Source organism: Dipteris shenzhenensis, chromosome 15 (genome assembly GCF_047967505.1).
Source record: "Dipteris shenzhenensis isolate YYH24624 ecotype China chromosome 15, Dip_SZ_1.0, whole genome shotgun sequence".
NCBI classification, from domain to species: domain Eukaryota; kingdom Viridiplantae; phylum Streptophyta; class Polypodiopsida; order Gleicheniales; family Dipteridaceae; genus Dipteris; species Dipteris shenzhenensis.
Genome location: NC_141610.1, coordinates 19,867,871 through 19,890,111, shown reverse-complemented (window position 1 = coordinate 19,890,111; position 22,241 = coordinate 19,867,871). Strand labels below are relative to the sequence as shown.

The window sequence follows — 22,241 nt, the reverse complement described above, 5'->3', positions numbered from 1 at the left end:
ATTGAGAAATAATAACAAATACAGAGCATAATTATTTTTCCTTATGATGCAAGTAGCAATACGCGACATATACTATTCTGTGTCAATAGCAGCAGAAGGGTATATGTATGTCATTTTCTAATCACAAGTCAAAGTTCCAGATTTAACTTGATAGCTAGTAATGATCCAATATGTATTTTCTTCAGCTACTACTAGAAAATACATAGAAGATAATATCTGATATACCAACTGTTTTTCATTTTCTATAAAAGCAATTTCATTAAGAAATTACTAGAGCAAAAATCTTACTAGTGAAATCATGCCTTCCCTCTTGTGTAGCAAAAATATCATATGCTTTTTTTAATCTTTAATTTTCTCCAATTTAGTTCACTTTAGCAAAACACTTTCTCAATGCATACCATATGTATCACATAATAATAATTTTGTTATCTACAATTAAGTTAGGATTGGCATCTACTCAAGCAAGCTATGAGGATACAAAATTGCAATAACACCAGTAACACTAGAGACATTAGCATTAACATGGAATCACCCACAATACTAACCATATAGCTTGGCAAAACACAGGTAGCTAGGCATCCCCAACTAAACCCCACAAAGCATCCACTAGGACCCCCGCCATGTGTGGTGCACTCCTATGGAATACTTTGCCATAGTCACACTCGACTTAAATAAAATAATTTACATAGTAAGAAATATCAAAAATACAATTTCGTAACAATTACAAAATAAATAAATAACAAGTCTTCAACATATGCTCCTATAGTACAAACACTGTTGTGTATTAAGTGAGAACTATTGCGTGTTACCCACTTCTAAGATTCCCTCATAATAGTGCCAAATTTTAACTAAATTTTGAAATTAAGGTGAAATTTACACCTATCCATTTAAAACCCCAAAAAAAAAAAGATTTGTTTTTTTGGGATAATTTTGGAAATTCTAAATTTAAAAAACCACTGATGTTAAAAGTAAACTCTTTTTTTAAAAATGTAATTTTAAAATACTTGACAATTTATTAACTAGAATATTGATAAGATGCACTTTGTGATGCATGTCCGTTTTTTATAGATTCATATCTTCGACTTTAGATAGATGATAAGATTGTTTGCTTGGCATGTTTATTCTTTATAGATTAATATCTATGACTTTGGATGTATGATAAGATTGTTTGCTTGAGATTTCTTATTTTCATGAAATTCTTGATTTATTGTTTAAGTACGATGAAAATTTTAATGAATATAAAGGCATATAATAAGAAAATCTTGATATCCTCTCCCTCGTTCAAAGAGAGATGATTAGATTACAGGATTAAAATCTTTCAAATTTGAAACTTTCTACATTTTGAAGCCTAAAAAAATAAATTAAAACATTATAATAATATGAGGAAAGTTGCAATAATCTAGAGTTGTAAAAAATATTGATTGTAATAACATATAAACACTATAAATTTGAAAAAAAAATCTCAAAACAATTACCATGACAATTGTAGACTCCAAACGAAGAAAAAAGATCCCATATTCAACAAAAGAGAACTGTCATAACATGAAATTCAAATGGATATCCAACTCAATAAAAGAGAACTCTCATAACATGATATTTAGCATCTCCAACTCAACATATCAAAGGATCAACATCTCAAATGTCTAGTATTTGCATATCAAGTGATTCTAGGGTGGTTGTTTCCTCAGCAAGATTTGACCTGACCATGCTACATCCTCAAATAGCTCTGCCAGCTCACATTCTTCATTTTTGAAGGTAGGCTTGGGCTCTCCAGAGGCCATCTTTATTGCTGCATTATTTGCATAGGATTTAGCGCCAACTTCCTGATTAGCATCAGGAAGATCATTGATGGCACATATGCTTTGGAAGATGAATGCAGCTTGCAAAGGGTCTTTCTCTACAACAACACTACTCCTCTTCTTTTGAAGAGCAGAGACAATGGTTGTTCCAACCCCTACAAAGAAATCACAAACCCAATCATCCAGGATAGTGAACAAATCCAGAAGATCATTAATTAAACGTTGAGGCTTTTAATATGGGTTGATGATGGCTTTGTTACCATCACTCTACCTAGGTTTTCTAGTCACAATGGGAAAATAAAACACATTATTAACATTCCTGCGTGGAGAATGTAAGACTATTTTGGTCTTCTCACATGAAGAAAAGTAGCCAATGGACATAATCTCAAAAGAATGGATCATCTTGTTTTTGGGAACATGCTTCTGATTAGTCTTCACCTTGTTAATCAAATTAAGGAATATATTCAAATGTGTCAAATTAAATCTCTGTATGAATAAAAAATGTGTCAAAATAAATCTCTGTATGAATTAAAAACCATTGAGCAAAGTTATAAAGAACATACCACATCATGTTCTCCCAAGAATGGGAATGATCCATGAGTGCTTTTGCAATTGATATAATATATTCAAATGTGTCAAAAGAAATCTCTGTATGAATAAAAAACTATTGAGCAACATTATAAAGAACTTACCACATCGTGTTCTTCCAAGAATGGCAATGATCCATGAGTGCTTTTGCAATTGATGCTGCTTGAGTAGTGGAATGAAAAATAATCAAACTCCTGACTAAAGCTGTGTTGTGTGCTTTGAATGCCAAAACCATGGCATCAATTTGCTTATGTCCCAAAGCAATGTCATTTACACTTCCCTTTAGCTTGAGGCCATTAGGAATGTCTGCAATAGCTACCTTGTAGCCACATTTGGGAATATTAGTTGCAAAATCTTTCATTTCACACCAAAATACATTGTAGTGATTAACTCTCAATGGGTCGGAGCGAGGGTTGAAGCTCTTCATACCATCATCCTTCTACAGAAGGAACAGCCCTTCTTACCTCTCCTTTTCAAGCCTTGCTGATTCAATGTGGGCAAGAAAATTGCTTGGACAAGGGAAGTCCAAGCTAATTGATTTTGCACTAGTTTTTGCATCACAACCAAAAGAGAATTAAATTAATGCTATGTATATTTAAATCACTACGATGTAGGCTTAAATCAACAACAATTGCAAAAATTAATAGGATGATATCCTTATTATTTTCTTGAATTCAATGAAGAAAGGCTTCAAAGACTCAAATGCATCAGACATTGGATAGTCTGTGGTAATCTACTCCCAGGTTTGTACATTGAGTCTAACCATCATCTGCTCTTGCATTCTCATATAATTTTTATGACTGCAGTAATAAGAATATACTAGATTTTACAAAAACATCTTGTAATTATAAATGACAATAATAAGAATATATTGGATTAATCATTCAAAAACATAATATAAATAGAAATGAAAAATAAACTCATTCAAGAAAGAGTATAGAAGCTTACTCTTCAAAAAATAAGGACATCTCATCCAAGGAGAGCTCTTGTGCCTTGACCTAAGCCAATGTAGATAGGGTGACTTTTTCATCCCTAATGCCTTGCATGGATCTCCACATTGTGATCTTCATATCATTTGGTAGTGCCTTAATTGTAACATCTACCCTTTAAGAATTGTATTGGGATCATCCCTAGCTTTCAAATGCTATGCCTTCACCTCTCCCTTTTCCCACATATTAAAAATTTCCTCTAGGATATCCTAGATAGGGCCGGACTAAATGCCAGCTGGAAGAACTGCTCATACCTCCTCATAGCATCCAAGAATTTGTTTTCATCAAAAACTAAACTTGTTTCTTGAATAAATCTTGTATTGAAGTGTAACTTTTTCATTAGTTTTCAAGAAATCCAGGTATTCATTGTGGAAGAAACGAATCTTCTATATAAAAGCCATACCCTGTCTATATTCATTATCATTCTTGTGGTCCCAAGCCAACAAATTGCTCTCTTCCTTAGTGAGACCTACATAGATCTTACACTATATAGATTTGAAGTAGGGGGAGTTAGGATACGCAGTGCACAATTGTCTCCGAGCCTCTGCACTGTGACATCCACCAATTACAAAATAATCATGCAGATTTAGTTTATTTTATCAAAACTATCCTTGTCAGGACATTGAGATGGATCCACCATAACCCCAAAAAAGGGACCACTGTGGTAAAAGGGTTAATCTTCATCTTCAAAATGAGAATGGTGGTATGTAATGTTTGTGCAAACCTCAAGATTCATCGACAAATGGCAATGACCTCCAAGGTATTTTATATGTATAGTTTGATTTTCCAAAACATTTAGGGAGTCTGTTATTGATAACATTTGAGTGTTTTGATATGCAGATCAAGTCAATAGTGCTCTTAAGAAACATAGAGAGCAACAAGCCCAAGAACGATCAAAGTTGGCAAAGCACATAAGAAAGTGCTCGAAGAATCTCGAAAAGTATCTTGGTCCATTTATGGATGGGATGGGTCAAAAGAAGACCTATCTACCTCACTTTATGAGAGTTCCAAAAAATGTGAAGGAAGAGACATTTGTGCAAATGCATCTCATGGAATGCTCGTGTATCACAAAAGGCTCGAAGATAAGGTGTTTTTCACCTATCCAAATATGCATAATGATGCAAATCTATCAATCACAATAACTCATCGCATTCTCACATCATGGGAAGGCCCCCTTCCAAGGATCCTATATATCCATCTTGACAATACAGTAAGAGAAAACAAAAACCAGACATTTCTTGCATACTTGTGCATGCTTGTGGATAAGGGAGTTGTTGATAAGCTCAAAGTTGGATTTCTCTTAGTTGGTCATATTGACAATCAAATAGATCAAATGTTTAGTACATTCTCCAAGAAGCTTGGAACAAATAATGCATCACTTTGGAATAGATGATGGATCTTGCGAAAGAATCTTATACTCCATGGCCTCAAGTTTTTCACTTCAAATAGACTTACAATTTCAAAAGATTTATTCAAGGTGAACTAGGCGATGAATGTTGAATTAAAGATTGAATGACTTGAGCTTTCAGCATCAATTTCTCATAAAGAAAAAAACTAATGAAAGAAAATATCTATATGGCAAGCAATATGCCTCTTCCCCAGGTTGGGTACCCATGGATGGCTTGCAATTTCTATCTTTCATTCTAGTCCATGAAATTCATGCTTCAATGCAAGAACCTCTAGTGTTTGAGAAAGGTAAAGCAGATAAAATCTCAAGGAAGGGATGTTGACTATGAAAGGTTCATGTTTGAGAAGAGAGGTTTGATAGAGAAGACAAAAATGTACTCTAGAAGTGCAGACAGTGGAGTGTGGTGGGATACTTTCTTTGAAGAACAATCCCTCATCCTTGAATAGTTCAAGAGTAACACTACTACTTTGTGCAATGATTTTGTATGGCCAACACCTTTTCCTCTTTCAAAACAAGTTGTACAACTTGAGTCTATCACTTGAGGTTGAAGCTTTAATCAACGTACCTACACGAGAGATGTATCTTTGTGCACGATGATCTCATCAAAGATAAGAAGAGCTCACTAGAATGTGGGCAAGTTCCATACAAGATTTTAAGGTCGGATCCATGATTGCAACTCTTGCTCAAGAGGACCCTCTTAGGCATCCATTCTGGATTGCAAAAGTGATAGAAATTCAAAAGTCTATGCAAGGGCATGTAGCTTCCATTGTTGTGCAATGGTTTAGGACTATGTATGCTAATCCATTGAAAGGAAAATATGCTCCAGAAATAGTTGCATGTCCAAAAAAGAAAAGGGCAAGAAGGGGTACCAATAACAAACCACGATTAGATGTTCTTGATCTTGGAGAAGTAGACATACTTGTTTATGATTTTCAACTTACAAATGATGGACACTTAAGGAAGAACATAATATATATCCTCTTTGAGAAAGCTCTAGCCTATGTGACATATCTTGTGATCCTCCTCCTCTAGACTCACACGGTTGCAAATGGAAGTGGCACCAGGTCTTTATAGGGACAAAGAGAACGTTCTTGTTGATAGTGTGGAGGAGGATGGATCATCCACTTCTGGATCATCATCGAATCATGACAATGGCCTTGATGATGATGAAGCTGTAAGTGTTGATACAGATGAGGATACACTTATAGAGTGAGATGGTTTTTGGTTATGTGGGAATCTCCTAATGTTCATCTTTTTTTGAGTATCATTGTATCAAGAAATTGGCTAGCTTTTCAATTCCTTCGATAGAGTTAGCAAACCATAAGGACTATGCATTGTGTTTTTAAAAATTATGTAAATTTTGACACATTTAAAAATTGCTAAGAAAAATACACTTAAATTTAGGACTTTTTTTCCATATTTTTTTTCCATAGTGATATTGTGTAATACTATTTATAATTATGATTTAAAAAATATTAAATTTTTACTTTTGAGAAAGGAATATTCCATTAAGCTCTCATTTGTGTGCAATGTTACCCATTTATACGCAATAGTGTTTACAACACAACTAGTCAATACCACATCACTGAGAATATAGGACTACAAGAGTCACAGGTCCACATGAGGCACATGTTGAAGGTAAAAGAAATTAACAATTTATTTTAATATAATGTTGAATACATGCTATAGGCATTAATTAAAAGTGGGACCTTGGGCAAGGCTATGATGGAAATCATGCCCTGAGTTAACAATATGACTATAAGGGCCAAGGAATAGGTAAGCAAAAAACCCAAGTTAGGTAAACCATACCACACATAAGCCACACATTAGCTAGCAAAAGTGTAGTCTTGGTAGTGTAATGTTAATTTCATGCTATAGAACCAAAAGTAGAATCTTGGCTAGGCTATGATGAATGTCATGCTATGAACTAGCTTCTAAGTACCAAGGATAAAATGAGTAAATTCCTTCTACATATTCCTTGGTAATTTGCAAACAAGCAAGTCAAGCAAACCATACCATGACTTAGAAAAAGACAATTGAGTGCCTAACCCAATTATTACTAGGGGACATAGTCAACACAATGAAGCCCAAGGGTGTTCACTATGTAAAATCCCCATATAACATGTGAGGCCGCTTTAAGGGGTCTTAATGTACCCATTATATCCCTACATTATGTATATTTTATGTAACTGCATAAGAAAATAAAACCCATTTTGTCGATTCAATGGAGATTCAATGTGCTATTGTACATATTTGTTCATGAATCAATTTTTAGTCAAGGGGACATGTAATAGAAAAAGATCATCATAGTATGACAATATAGAAGGGTAGAGAAGTGTGCAAGCAATAAATAGGTTACTATAGAGAAGGATAACACAAGGCTGTCAGGCAATAAATAGGCTACTATAGAGAAGCATAGGACAAGGCTATCAACAATAAATAGGTTACTATAGTGAATGGAAAGGCAAGACTCTCAGCCATCAAGCCAAGTAATCAAAGTATAGGCATCAAGCAAAAATAACAAAATCAGTCAGGTAAGCAGAGCCAAGAGAACCTCGACTTAGCAAGTCTAGGTTCCCATCAACATCATTAAGTGCAAACAAAGAGTGATACAAATTATGATTTTGAACCAAGCTATTATGATACTTACAAAGCCAAGGCTATCATTTCATAGGTGGGGTCTACTTATGAAACTTATTGCTCGTGACAATGTGTCATGGACCAATTCATACAGTATGGATCCAAGGAGTTCACCTTTTAGATTTTACTCAAAATTGCAATAGGAATAATTTTTGTGAATATTGATACTCTTGGCTAGTAGAAGCATAGAACTCATACATCATGATCTCGATGTAAAGATGAAAGGCATATGCTAATATAGATTAATTTGCCAAAATAACAATGATAGTATCACAAATGAAACTGTGCACAATCGTATAGCGCATAATAATTCAACACACTCCTTCTACATAGTGCTCCCTCAACTATCCCACCATTGGATATGGAAATCTTGAGAGAAACTGGGACTATGGTTGAAAGTGATGCACCATACAAATAACTGACTCAATGAAGAAAGGACTAACTCCCCACTCTCTGAGAAAAATCATCCTTTTGGTTGATGAAAACCTAGAAAACCCTTGCATCCTTGACAAAATGGTCATCAAGGTATGTATAATGTTTGCTCAAATGCTATCCATGGTATAGCTACGTGGAGTGCATGAGAAGAGCAACCTAGTTTTATTAACATTTAGAAAAAGGGAGAGGGTTTTAGATGTTTCATCTACCATGTCTAGTAATAAGAGCGAGAAGGATGACTAGCTTAAAGACCAAGCTAGTTAGAAATAACAACAAATTTAATAATATTCATTAATGACAAAGCGATGGAGGTGATTAAGTGCAACCCTTGTAGGATACCACATTGCCAAGGAGGTATGGAGGGGAAACAATTGATGAGAGAAGCATTGGGGAAAGTAAAGGGGAAAAAAAAGGGAAGGGGAAAGTTTTAATTGAGAGGATGGAGGGGAGAATCTATTGGGATATAGGAAAAAGAGGAAAAAGAGGGGGGTTTCCATTTTTTGAGCAGAAATCCTCGAGCGACGAGCAGCATGTCAGAGAATATGGCCAAAAACACTGTTCTTGGACCTAAATGTAGTACATCACGTCACCAATATTATTCCAAGGAATATGTATATTTAGTATTTAATTATTCAACGTGAGGGAGACTCTCATCTCAATATGTTTAAAACACATGTACCAAAGCCAGCAATATTACAAGATAACAAAAATATCAAAGATTTAGCAGTTAAAAATGTCAGGGAATCTTTCATTGTTATATGTTTAAAACACATTTACCAAACCGAGCTATATTAGAAAATGACAAAACGGTCAAAAATTACATCATGTAGACACTAACTCAGTTGCACCATTTACATAGTGACAATTTGAGGTGCACCATATAGCCACAAAATGGCAACGCAAAACTATAGCAGCGAAAGACCCATGCAGACATGTCATGACCACAAAGAGTACACAAAACCACAATGTAGTGAGCAGTGCCTCAGCACAAAATGTTTTCTATCTATAGAAGACTACAGCAGAAGGTATGTATGTCCACATCACGGGATTCTTGAAAGTGCATTGTAAAGCTCTTGTTTTGTCATTGATGCTTGGTGGACCTCTTTGTGATTTTCTGCATCTAGACCCAAGTACTGTAATAGTATGTAGTAAATGTGCTTGCAAGGAATGTAACGATCCAATCTTCCAGACCTAAATAGGAAGTCTTCGCAAATGCAAGATGGAAAAACAGATATGTTCACTGTATATTGAAGCCCCCTCATGCGAGACCCAGTTGTACCAATAATAAACTCCATGTGCTCCTTAGGCTCCACCTCATTCACATGAAACACCTCACATTCCATAGCCCTTGCTGAATCCATCCTTGCCTGCATATCTTTAGTTATTTTTTTTCTAAAGACAACTCTCTGGCCCTCTCAAAATTCAGGTCTCGCTTGATTCTCCAAATGTTTTTTATGGCCCTACCCAAATTTCCTTGACCCTTTTTGAAGTGGTTCTTCCAGAACAAATCCTCCTTCTATAAGAATATGCAACTCCTCCAAGCTGATATTAGTTCCTTCAGCAACCTTCCACTTTGCTGGCACTGATTCTTGCAATGCCTCAATTGCTATTGTTGGATTCCAAGAGTGGTCCATGCTATCCCCACAGAACCAGATCATTTGTGACTTTATACTTATCAGTGTTCTAACCCTCCCAAAAAATGAAGGTGCAGGGACTCCCAAAGCTCCTTTTCTTCCCTTTGAGTCAATTAACTTGTTACACCCCCCCCCCTTCGATGTAGATATCCTTGGTAGCGGACTTGACTCCCTGCCTGCATACGTCGAATCGCCCACTTTGTCTGATGTATTTGCACCTCTGCCACACCTTGTTCACAACCATCAACATTGTTATTATCAATCACAATTGAACCTGAATGTCTTCTTCTTGGCACCGGTGTGCTAACTGTTTGATACTCAGTTCTGTGGGAGTCATCTTTATGGATTGCAGAGGACATGGATTTTGGTCTTTTCTTCTGTACTGTTCTAATATCTCCAAGGTCAATCCCACCTTCGTGTGCCACTCCAAGAGAAGTAGCCACATCATTTGTAAGGTCAATGAAATTTCTTTTCGAATAGGATTTTTTACTCCACATAGATTCTCTTCTTCTTAGTTTTTGCACTGTCGGACCGTCACCAATATATTTGCCTCTCATGTAGGATCCTTGTTTACTACTTTGTAAGATTATTACAGTCATGTCAGTGATGCATGCATCATACAATGACACATACTTGACGCCATTGTTTGTGCTCAACCAACTACCATGGATTGATTCAGACAGGTTAGTCCTAGGAACAAGGTAATGCTCTTCAGCCTCCATCTCCTACACAAGAATAAGAAATCAACTTTGGTAAGGAGGAAGCAGTGATGCAAGATTTTAATGGATTAACAATGTTAAAATTTTCAAGTCACTCACTTTCAAAATGTATTCTCCCTAGTGGTAAACTCTTGAGTGCCACCACATGAGCCATGTCTGAATAAAGTGGATGTTGCCCTCGATTGCATGACCATTTTCAAGCCATTTACACAATGATTTGAATGCATGCATGGCAGCCTCTTTGGTTGGAGAATTCTTCCATTGTCTACATCTCATCTTGAACTCTTCTTGGTCATGAGGTGGGATGCATTTTATAGCATGCTTATGAAGATTATCCTCCCAATGCCACAAACAAGTGCGCTCCTTTCCCAGCATCACAGACTCTGGGCCCCCATTAAAGACAATCCTAACAGCCTTCCAATTTGCCTAAGCTTCATCCCCCATGAAACCATGAAACTGTGCTTTATGAAAACCTTGTTTCCCCATGTTGGTTCAACAATTTCCAAAAAATCACCTGACTCTCTGTGTCCTCACCTTTGAAATCCCCAATGGCTATTGTTTGGAGTTCTTGAAGATGAGGGTTGTAAACATGGCAAGCCATGGTTGACCAACCTCGAATCCTCTTCACATGATCAAAGCAAACCTAGCACTGCCCAAGCTCTCCATTCGGTCGCATCTTGTTGACTAGGTCCACACCAGAACTAGGACCCTTTGTAGACATCTTGAAAATGTGGCATCTATTGAAGGATGAAAAAGATAACTGTCCTGGGAAAACAATACTTTGGATGTATTCGTATCTACTCCTTGACTTCAATTCCAAAATACTATAAAGGCTTTGTTCACCTCCACCCTTTTGTTCATCCACATCCTTCTTCCATCTAGACACCCTACACATAGGCACAAAAGTGAACTCGTTAAAATCAAAGGTAGGAACTGTGCATTCAAGAAGAAGACTAATGAAAAAGTACTGAACACCTCACCTCTTATTATCAAGCAAAGGCTCCATCTTTTTTAGCAACGAATCCAGTTCAGTGTCAGTCAAGGGATTGGATTGATCATTGTTTGGAATGATAGCTTCCAACACCATCTCTTCAGCCACCATCTTTTGCAAAGCCTTAGGCCTAGAAGGATGCTTACTTTCCACCATTTTAGAAACCTTTCCTTTCAACTCATCCAACTCACTCCTAGATGATCCCTCTGCCACCAAATGCATATGAAAACCAACGTGAATCGCACATCTACTCACTAGATGCTCCATGGTGTCTCTTAGAAGACATATGTATAATTTGCAAGGACAGCTGGCAATGCAAAGTGGACTAGTCTTGCAATGATAGCATTTGCGAGTACCACCTGTGACTTGATGGATCTCTGGATTCTTTATTAATCATCCCTTCCAATGACTCTCATTTCTAACACCTGATCTCAGAAAGAAAGGACACAACTTACTATCACATTGCAATCGACCTGCACATTTCCTCAATCTAACTATCCCATTGAAGCTAGAAATATTTGTTGTAACATCCTCACTCCAGACATGACCATTAAACTTGTTTTCTAATCCTACTGTCTTTTGCTCCTGGAATGTTGGAGGCAACTCGAATAGAATATTTCCATCATATGACTTGGGTAGCTCCTTGACAAATTTAATTGAAGAGACCATTTGAAAAGAACTAAAAAGAGAATTAGAAGGTGGCAATTTAATTTGCGTAACAAGTCAATGACACTATGGAATGGCTTATCTTTGTCTCTTTCTGTTGAAGGCAATCCATCCCCAGTCACAATGAACTTATTCCCGAATTGAATGTCCAAGGTAAATTCCCTCCCATCTCCTCTCATTGCAAATGACACTTCAAACACAACCTCTTGCTATGACACATCCGTACACTGGTGAATCCTGATGGTAGAAGGAATCAAATTGAAGACTAAAACTATTTCATTCTCCTCAAGCATGCATACACCATTTTGAGCAACGTTTGGTAGCAACAAAACACCATTCTCGTCATGAAGCATAGCACTACTCTCCATTTCTATCAAAAAGCGCTTCCTTTTACAGAAGAAGCTTCAAAATCTGTGAAAGCAATTGCAGTAGACTGTAGAAGTCAGGAAGTATTTACCGTGCAATGCCCCATAAATAATGCCGAGAAAGGAAGGGAAAGTTTTTGAAGGTGGAGATACCTCACATGCCAGGGAAGTTCAATGTTGCCAAAGCAAAAGAACAAGAATGGCCGCAGCTCACAAAAGTAAGTGGTAGAGGTAGTATTCAACGTGAAATAGGCACATTAAATGCTATGTGGAGCTACCCAAGAAAAAATGATGGTTGAACATAGAGGCAAGTGCGAACAGAGCTATGAAACTTGGAGCCAAGTGCTAGAGTAGTGATTCAGTAATGATGGTTCTTAAATTGCGTGGCACTCATGAAAGGAGGGGGAATAGTTATAAATGCCATGAAAGGTGGTGGAGTAGTGATATAGTAACGTGAGCTCGAAAAGTGTGTGCCACCAATGAAAGGATGGGGTATACTTTTAAATGCATGTATTCTTCTAAATTTTAAGGGGTTGATTAAAAAACATTTTAAGGGGGTGACTGAAAAACATATTATAATGCATGTCTTGCAAAAGATATATTATAATGTGAAAGATTGATCACATATAACTGCATAACTACTAAGGAATATTTATCTAATGATGTAGAAAATGTTATTTTTTAAATCTATCAACTTTGCATTTAAATAAAATTGTCTCAAAACTTAGTGTATGCCTTGCCATGCTTTTGTTTAAATATTATATTTTGATATCATAAATATTTTGTTTCAAATTATGAAGAAAAATATGAAATTCATTTGCATTGATAATTAATCCAAGACACTTGTAAAATTTAGTATAAATCATTTTTCAGATTGAGAGAGATAACATTCCAATATGGATGTGACTACAATGTCCATTTTTTAGATTGAGAGAGATTTCCTGCCGTGCTCGAGCACTGGATTTGAAACCATCAACCTCGAGAAACGCCCATTTTAAATCTGTGATTTCCTACCGTGATGGAGTGGACCTCTGCCATCATTTACGTTCTTGCATGTATTTACTCGACCTCTGCCATTCGATACCTTCTTATTGCGACAAGTGGTCTTCTACTGCAGCAAATGGTCGGTCTCCAAGCGCCGCTCTACTACAGCCGATCATCCCTGGTAATTGATGTAATGAAAAGTTTGATGTAATTAACTCAAGGTTGGAGACCATAGATCAACGCCAGAAAACCTGCATGCCTAACTTGAAACATGCATCAAGCCTCGTGGCATCAGGGGACGCTGCTCAGGAGACCTAAAAGCGTCACCAACGCCTCCTCACTGGCTTTGCTGGCTATCAAAGCTATGTCGAACACCTCCGTCGTCCATTCTTCCCGAACCACAGAATTTACCCACTCCGGCAGAGGAAGCACTTCCCCACTCAGTCCCCCTCCTTGAGAATAATGCCGCTGGATGTTCCTGTGATCCTTTGCTGTTTTGCCGGTCAGAAGCTCCAGCAACACCACCCCAAAATTGTAGACGTCCGTTTTTAGTGTTATCGCCCTTGTGGCATCGTACTCAGGAGCTTTGTAGTTGCCCATCTGAGTCTCTGCAACGGAAATGGTTACGAGAGCGTGTAGGCCGAAGTCAGCAAGGCATGCGTCGAAGTGCTGGTTGATTAGAATCTTGGAAGACATTTTTTCGCGTTTCAACTTCTTGCCAGCTGCAGCTTCCGTTGGCAAAGCCCAAGACCCCGCGTTGTTCCAATTCAAGACCTTGAAAATTGAAATGATAGCCCAAGGCTGAGGAAATACCCATTTGCAGCACAGCTGCTGCTCCGTTGAGAAGCTTCAGCCCTACACCTCGAGCTTCTTTCTGCGTTAGCAAGCGTAGACCAAAATGAGAGCAAGAGCAACGTTATGGTCGATCAACTAATTAGCGTCAACTGTGCTTCTCTCACAACTTGTTATACTTCGCCATACTTTGTCAAGGCACCCGACGTGGTAATTCCCACTCCCAGGAGACCCGTGCTAAGATTTTTTTCTGATCTTCTGACCTCCCACTCCCAGGAGGCAAATTAAGACTAAGATTATGAGGAATAAGACTAAGAGGTTTTCTGACGACAAATCGATCGTCAGAAAACTTGCATGCCAACTTGCCACCTCCCAGCCTTAATCGATCCTTCACCGTCTCCTTCAACTTTTCTTCCTAGCTGCTGCTCCGTCTCTCCTCCCTTCCGATCTCACCTCCCCCCCTCCTTCCTTTCTACTTTCCTCCTCTCTCGTATCCTCCTCCCTTTCTCCACCTCCGGCCGCCTGCCTCCTCCTCCTGCTGCTGCAGTCACCTTCGCCATCCCCCCTTATTCATTGTTCATTGTTCTCCAGCCGCCTCCCGCGGCTTCGCTCGTTCACGCTCCCCTCATCGCCGGCGACATCGATGTGCATCTAACGTGCCTCTTGCAACAGTAACCACCCCGTGCTTCATGAACCAGTAATCGAAAGAAGAGACATCGCTCCAGCTTGTTTCGCTCCAGAGAGAAGAGCCAGACCTTAGCTTGCACGTAGAGACCACCTTCTCCGATTTTTGGATTCGTAGAGCTTCTCGAAATAACGCTGGTAAGCATCACCTTCGCGTACTCATCCGTAATTCTTTGCCCTTCCTATGGACAGAATTGAAGGAGACCCAATCGTTTTAGATCAGTTTCTGAGCTAACAGGCATTGCTAATCTGCACTCTGCCATGCAAATTCGTCGAAGCTTCCTTCGAGCAGATCTTGCTTCTTGCAACAGTAGCCGTGCAGACTTTGGCATTCTTGCAGCTTCTATCTCCCCTATTCCGCTGGCGGAATAGGGGGAGATAGACGTTAAGAGGACTCTTCATTTCGTCTGGCGCTACAGCTTACAGTCCCCCGGGATATCGATATATATGCATCGTAAAAGTTTTTGCTGTCCATTACATTTAAATGAGTTTCAGATTATATAAGCGAAAAAGAGATGACGATGCGGCCGTAGAATGGTAGGAAGAAATAGCTTCTATCTCCCCTATTCCGCTGGCGGAATAGGGGGAGAGAGACATTAAGAGGACTCTTCATCTCGACTTTTGCATCAAAAGAGGATAATGTGATTGTATCTGTATGAGTCGTAGTTGGTGGTGCTGTTGGTCTCAGAGATTACTTGGAAGCAGGGTCCATTGTCTTTCTATTCACACTTGCAAACTGGCTTGAGTCACGATCGAGTGACAAGGTGATTTCAAAGCCTGGACGTACTTATTCTCTTCTTTCTTATATATATATCTTGAATATGTTTTTTATGTCAAGAAGGGTATTTCAAAGTCTTCAAGTACTTATTTCTTTGTCTTTCTCTTCAAAGATGACATGATGCTACATGTATGGGCAGGCTCGATCGGCCATATCCATCGGCCATATCGTCTGTCCATATCGTCTGTCGCAAGTTTAGCCCCGCAGAGTGCTGTTCTTGTGAGTCTCTCTCCCCCTATTCCGCCAACGGAATAGGGGATTTGCATTAGGGCCACTTACCTCCTTCAAGGACGTTGAAGGGCGATTGGTGCATTCGCATTGAAAGAACCATGGTGGATGTTGTTTGGGCCTTGGTTTATTGAAGCCACTAGAGGCTTTTATGGATGCGCCTTTCTTGAAGATTTAGTAGCTCTAGCACGCTTTTCATAGAAAATCTGGCCTTGAAGGTATGCAGCACTGGAGAGGAGATAGAGAGTCTGCCATTGAAGGTATGTAGCACTGGAAGAGGAGATAGAGAGTCTGCCATTTTGGGTTAAAAAAGCTTTTCACTAAATCTATCCCCCTTATTAAGAAACCTCTTAATGTCACCCTCACCCTATTCCACCGGCGGAATTGGGGATTGTATAGTTTTTGGAATGCACTTGATAGGAATCGTATAGTCTTTTTAATGAACGGAATACATCTTTTGATGAAATGAATTTAAGAGAATGGAGACTGTTAGGTTCCTTTTTGCCATTAGTATCCATGCATCTCAAGCATCCAAGCATCTAGAAGATCACTTGGAAGCTATGTCAAAGCTTCAAGTTGATGTATTAGGGGATTGCCATGATATTAAAGAATATTGAAGATCACTTGCATCTCAATCATCCAAGAATATTGAAGAATACTTCAAGCTCATTGCATCTCAAGCATCCAAGAATATTGAAGATCACATGGAAGCTTCAAGATTATGGCCTCCCTACCATATTCCATTGGCAGAATAGGGGGAGAGGCAACACTATATCACTTGGAGGCTACATCACATCTGGCTAGTGCATCTGATAATGTCCAACTGGGCTTCAAGTTAATGGCTTCCTTTCCCTATTCCACCAGCAGAAGAGGGGAGAGGCAACACCATTTTAGTGTTCTTTCTTCTTGCACGGCACTTTCTAATGAATGTGCCCTCTCTACTATGCAAACATTATGCATCCTTGATGCCCTAACCACCCTATTCCACTAGCGGAATAGGGGGAAAGACTTCATTATGATATGAGAGAGACCTTGTATCTCTAACATCCAAGCATGTTGAAGATCACTTGGATGGTCATTCTTGGTGTATCAGCCACATGGATATGTGCAAGTATATTCTTTTGTAGACATCTGCAACTAGATGTAGACTATTGTAACTTCCCATTGCTTCAAATGCTCCAACTGTAAACTCTTTACTTTCATAATTCTCTAGTTACTATGTCAATAGTTAATCCTTACTTTACTTCAATCAATATATACAAGTTGTCATTTTGGATATTGGAGATTTGAATTTGTGGGCGAAATGGGACAAAGGTCCTAGCTCCTTAGGAATTTCTCCTTTTGTAATTTCAATTTGGGTGGAATAGGGTTGTGCATTAGTTTTTTCTCACACTATGGTTGCTCTTTGATGTTCTTATGCTCCTATGTCAATACATGTTCTTGACTTTCTTGAATCTCTCTTTGCAGAGTGTTGGTTGGAATATTGGAAACTGAATTGTTTCTCGTATCAGCCCAAGGTCTAAGATCAACAGGTATTTCTCTTTTGGTCAGTTGCATTCTTTGATTCATTGTTCATTCAATGGCTTGGTTTTACTCAAAGTACAATAAAAAATGAATGGTGGCTGAGATGGGGCTGAGATCTAATATCCAATTTTCTTTTGTGTATGCTAGAAGTCATGACTAGGTCAAGAAAGAGAAAATCTCCAATAGGTGGACAGGCTGGTGGTAAGAAGAAAAAGACTGCAAAAAAAAAAGAGCAAGCACCAACAACACCATCCCCCACATCTGCTAACACACAAGCCAAATCTCCAAATGCAGAGGAGGTTGAAGAGATGTCGGTGGAGAAAGAGTCTGCTAGCAAGAAGGACAGTGGAAAGGCTAAGGGTGATACGGAAGGTGATGAATTTGTCCCTGAATCAATGGATAGTAATGTTGGAAGTGATTTTCTTGAGTCCATAACTGTCAATAGAGGAATGGTACCTCCCCGTATCCCTTTGTGCAGATTACTTATCAACCCTAAGGTGAAACAACTTAGGAATGACCTCTCCATTCTCAAGAGAGCATTTGAGATGGAGGGATATGTCCCCACAAAGGGGTCCTTTATTATTTCAGTTGGGATGTCTGATGGGACAACCAAAGAGGTGGATGATGAGATAAGAGCTTCATGGGATAAGCATTGGCATGCTGTGAATGATGAGTTTGAGCATGAGCTTCAACAAACTCCTGCATGGAAATTCCTGTCCTGCAAGATGTTATATGTGTGGGAGGGAAACCATCGAACTGCCTCATGGATGGAGAGCATTGGCGAGGTCTTTGTTAATAACAAGGCAAGGCATATCAGGATTCATGCACATATTATAGCTCCAGAGCCTGACAATGAGTTGAGGTTGATTGCAGTTTTACAAAGGTTTAACTTGTGAGTATCATCTTTCTTTTCTTCCACTAGTTGTTTCGAGAACATATTTCTATTTTCAACTTTAATGCTAAAATAAATTCCATTGTCCAGATTGAATAAGGAGGCAATTGTCACAACAAATCTTAAAGATTACTTGTATCATACAAGTACACTTGTTAGTTGTGATGCACAAGTATTTCTAGAGGATTTCACGGAAGAAGAAAAGAAAAATATTGAGGTTGTACGGCAAAAGGAGATTGGTCAAGGAAGAAGGGTTTGGTATCCCCTTACACAGGATATTCTTGGTCGCATGGTTTATGCTGTGAGTTCTTATACTTTCTACCTCATGCTTTCTTTCCTGCTTTTGTATATAGTTTGAATTATAGCTTTGCTACATACTTGCTTTTGTAGGGCAAGTGGAAATCTGATTTTGAAGCAGCTTGTAAGAAACTACCTCCTGGAATGGATAAAGATGAAAGAGTTGTTAAAATAGCTGGGATCAAAAGAACAGTCACTCAAACATACAGGAGAAAGGTGCACAAGGTGAGTTTGTGCATTTCCCTTTGTCTAGTATTGCTATGCGTTGCTTTCAAATGTCACGCTGAATTTCTTTCGTGTGGTTTTCACAGATTTTGTCAATAATAAATCCTACACATGGCAAAGATTGGTTTCACAAATTATGGTCCTTGCCATATGAAGACACAACCGCTAAAATTACACTAGACAAGTTGTATCAAGTGGCCATTGCTTCTTGCAGCAAGGCTAGGTAGCTTTCATTATTATCTTTACTTGGGTCTGATTTGAATTTGAAGAATAGTTATGGAATGCCAACAAGTGACCATGCCTTCATTGGGTGGCTTGCAAAGGAAGTCTTTATGGAGGAGGTTCTTGAAGAGTGTCATAGGTTGTTGTCATAGGTTCAGGCTTCCTTTGTTGGTGTTTCTCCTTTGGAGTTGCCAGAGCATCCTACACTATGCGAATATTTTGAGGATATTGTGGCAAGACATCAGAGTGATTTGTATGAGCCTTTTGCATCCTTCATGTCTGTGGCTATCATGCCTACAAAACAGGTTGACCTTGTGAATGCAAACAGAAGAGTTGTTTTTAAGTAAGCATTCATCTTTCATTGCCTAATTCTTGAATTTCTATTTCATATTATTCTTATGCTTTCAACTGCTTGGGTTTTGAATAGGTTTATTCTTCATTTGCTAGAAACAAAAAAGATACAGACCATTCCATCTATTTGCAAGGCATGGACAGTGCTCAATCCTCCTACTTATTGCATGTACACACATGAAGTCTTTCATGAGGACATGACTGCAAAAGGAACTATAAGGCTTTCAAAGTGGGAGAGAAAGCATTGTCCATGGTGGATAGAGATGAGTAGTGGAAAGTGTGTGGAGGAGGAGGCATTAATGCTAGAGAGGTATACTTTTCATGTTTGTTATTTATGTGCCTCTTGTCCTTAACTAGTTTTTTGTGATTGACTTGCTCCATGGGTTTCTTGATAAGGCATTCGAAAGGTCAATGTAAATCTAATTCTGGATCCTCTGGAGACATGACCGAGGAGGAGCGTAAAAATCTTGAGGAGCAATAGAAGAATATCTTTGTTGAAGTTTTCCAATTTCTTTTAGTCTAGTATTGTCATTTGATATGCATTATGTTTACAGATACTCCGGAAGTTCATGACTCTGGGATAGTGAGAAAGCCTTTCTCCATTGAATCTATTTGGGTTTCATTGTCTTTTTTGCCACGTTGGAAACATCCCCTCATACCTAGGAGTTGGGTAAAGGTATGGGAGTTTGACTATATCAAATTGAGCAAAGAGATAGTGCAATCACAGCTTGCAGATGGATATCAAGAATTATGCGATTTTTTTGCACTTCTACACCAACAAGGGAAGAAACAAAACTCTAAACAATGCACATGGAGTGTGGACTGTTGCATTGTGGATCTTGCCACAGGGTATGCTACAGGTGGTGAAGGAGAGGTTCCACCTTGGAATGTTATCTCAAAAGATCATATCTCCTCTTCCTTGGCCATTGTTGCAGCTGTGATGGATGACAATGGGTGGACTTTGGTTTTCTGTTCTCCATCTACTCTGCCTACTATGGAGCGCTATGCAGTAAGATTAAAAATGGAGGTGGCTTGCAAGTAAATTTATTTGTGTTGAATACTTCATGAAGTCTTACGGATTATAGGCTAGGGTCTAATTCTGGTACATATTGTTTTGTTTCAAGCAGATGGATAGTACAAAGCATGGAACCTCAAGGCATTTTAGACACACTTGGGATTGGTGTGAAGGTGAGTCTTAAGATGTATGTTTGCTTCTACTTCTGTATCATAAATTACATAGAAATTGACTCATGGTTTTTTGAATAGTCTTATGTTTTCCATGCTATGGCTATGAGCCACATTTAACATGCAATTAGCAAAGGGTGTGGCCTCCATGATGAGGATGAGTTTAGATGGCAACTTGCTTCCACATTACTTGCCTTCAGTCCATCGTTCCAAAAGAGTTGGCAAGGGAGGTGCAAGGCGTGCATCTCTTGAGAAGAGTCTTGCATTCATACTTATGTTCTTGGAGATGTTGTGTCCTCCAAATGGTTCCATTCTTGAGATGGGGGCAAGGACAGGACCAGGATTGAGGGCTGCACTCCACTCTAGTCGCCCTTGCTTGGCAATAGACAATGACCCAGAGATATGTACTAGACTACTTTCAGGAATGGTGGATGCTATTTATGCAGGTGTGGGATTGTCTACATAGCAGCATATGCTCATGAAATCAATGTTGCTGTGCCATTGGACTAGTGAGTAAAAAATGTTGTTCTTTATTTTGAATGAATACCTTTCATTTACGCATGTAAGGGAGTTTTAGAGTTTCATTTTGAAGTGAATTGCCAACTTACGCAAAGAGTATGGCCATGCACATGGAAAGGAATGACAAATCGTATAACTATGAGTTAAGGGAGAAGAGGAGACGATGGACTTTATTTATGGATGACTCCGCCGATGAGAATTAGTTTATGGTTATACTTTATGGTCTACTAGACATTGGTGCTATCTCACATATATGATATTTATTTTTGGCTATCATTTTGATTTTGAAATTTTGTGACATTATGCGTGTTAGACAATAGTTTGGAAAACTTTTTTTGGGTGCACTGTAGTTTATTAAAATCTACATTGGAGGTACATATTGTTTTGGCTTTTGGAAATAATCTTGAGCTTCTATTTTGTTGGTTGGCATTATTTAATGTAAGATTCTATGATATGCACTCCTTTTCCTTCATACGTTGTCACTCTTACTTGTTATATTACCTGCATCTGGTAAACTTGTTGCATGTGGTTTGTAAAATATCACTTGGCGGCTTACATATAGATGAGCAAGCTGAAGTGCAGATGTAGATTTATTGGTCGGATTGGTTCATTGAAATTCAAAATTTAAATTACGCTTGTGGGTTATAATTTTTAGTGTGGAATCTTGGATTCATGATCTGGATTTAATGTTTTTTTGGTTAGGAATATACTGGGCAAAACTTCCACGTCTGGTAAAAGTTTTATGCAATATGTTCAAACCTTGTTCATGGATGGAATCACATACATGAGTGGCCAACTTAGTTGAACAGTCTACTTTGGGTGTGGGGAGAATAGAGAAAAAAAATAATGAATTTAAACATATATATGAATGTTCTGAAAGATAATGTATCATTCTAGGGGGGTTGCAAATGACCTTGACCTGTTTTAAAATTTTCTTTAAATACTATACATGGAAAGTTTGTAATGTTAGAATTGAATAAATATAGTTGGTATTTAACATATGCCACTGTAATAGTGTTTCAATATGATTCCTTGAATGAATATACATAGGAACATGTTGCAAAAAGGCTCGCTCGAACTTCTCCGCTCGTGCTTTCTACTCGGATGCCTGTAAAACCTGAAAAAGAGGAGATGAGGATCCCAAGAGTGAGGGGAGAATCTCTCGAGATATAGGAAAAAGAGAAAAAAGAGGAGATGAGGATCCCAAGCGTGAGGGGAGAATCTATTGAGATATAGGAAGTAGAAGAGGAAAAAGAGAAGATGAGAATGCCAAGAGTGCAAGACTCTCCTTGAGATGCAGCACAGTAGCAAGCCTTTGCTGAAATG

General features: G+C 38.4%; 1 pseudogene; it reads right to left on the bottom strand.

Moving 5' to 3' along the window:
• Window positions 1-13,509: 13,509 nt before the first annotated feature.
• LOC147893518 (putative inactive receptor kinase At5g58300 pseudogene) lies at window positions 13,510-13,914 on the bottom strand (annotated as a pseudogene).
• Between the last annotated feature and the right edge of the window lie 8,327 nt (window positions 13,915-22,241).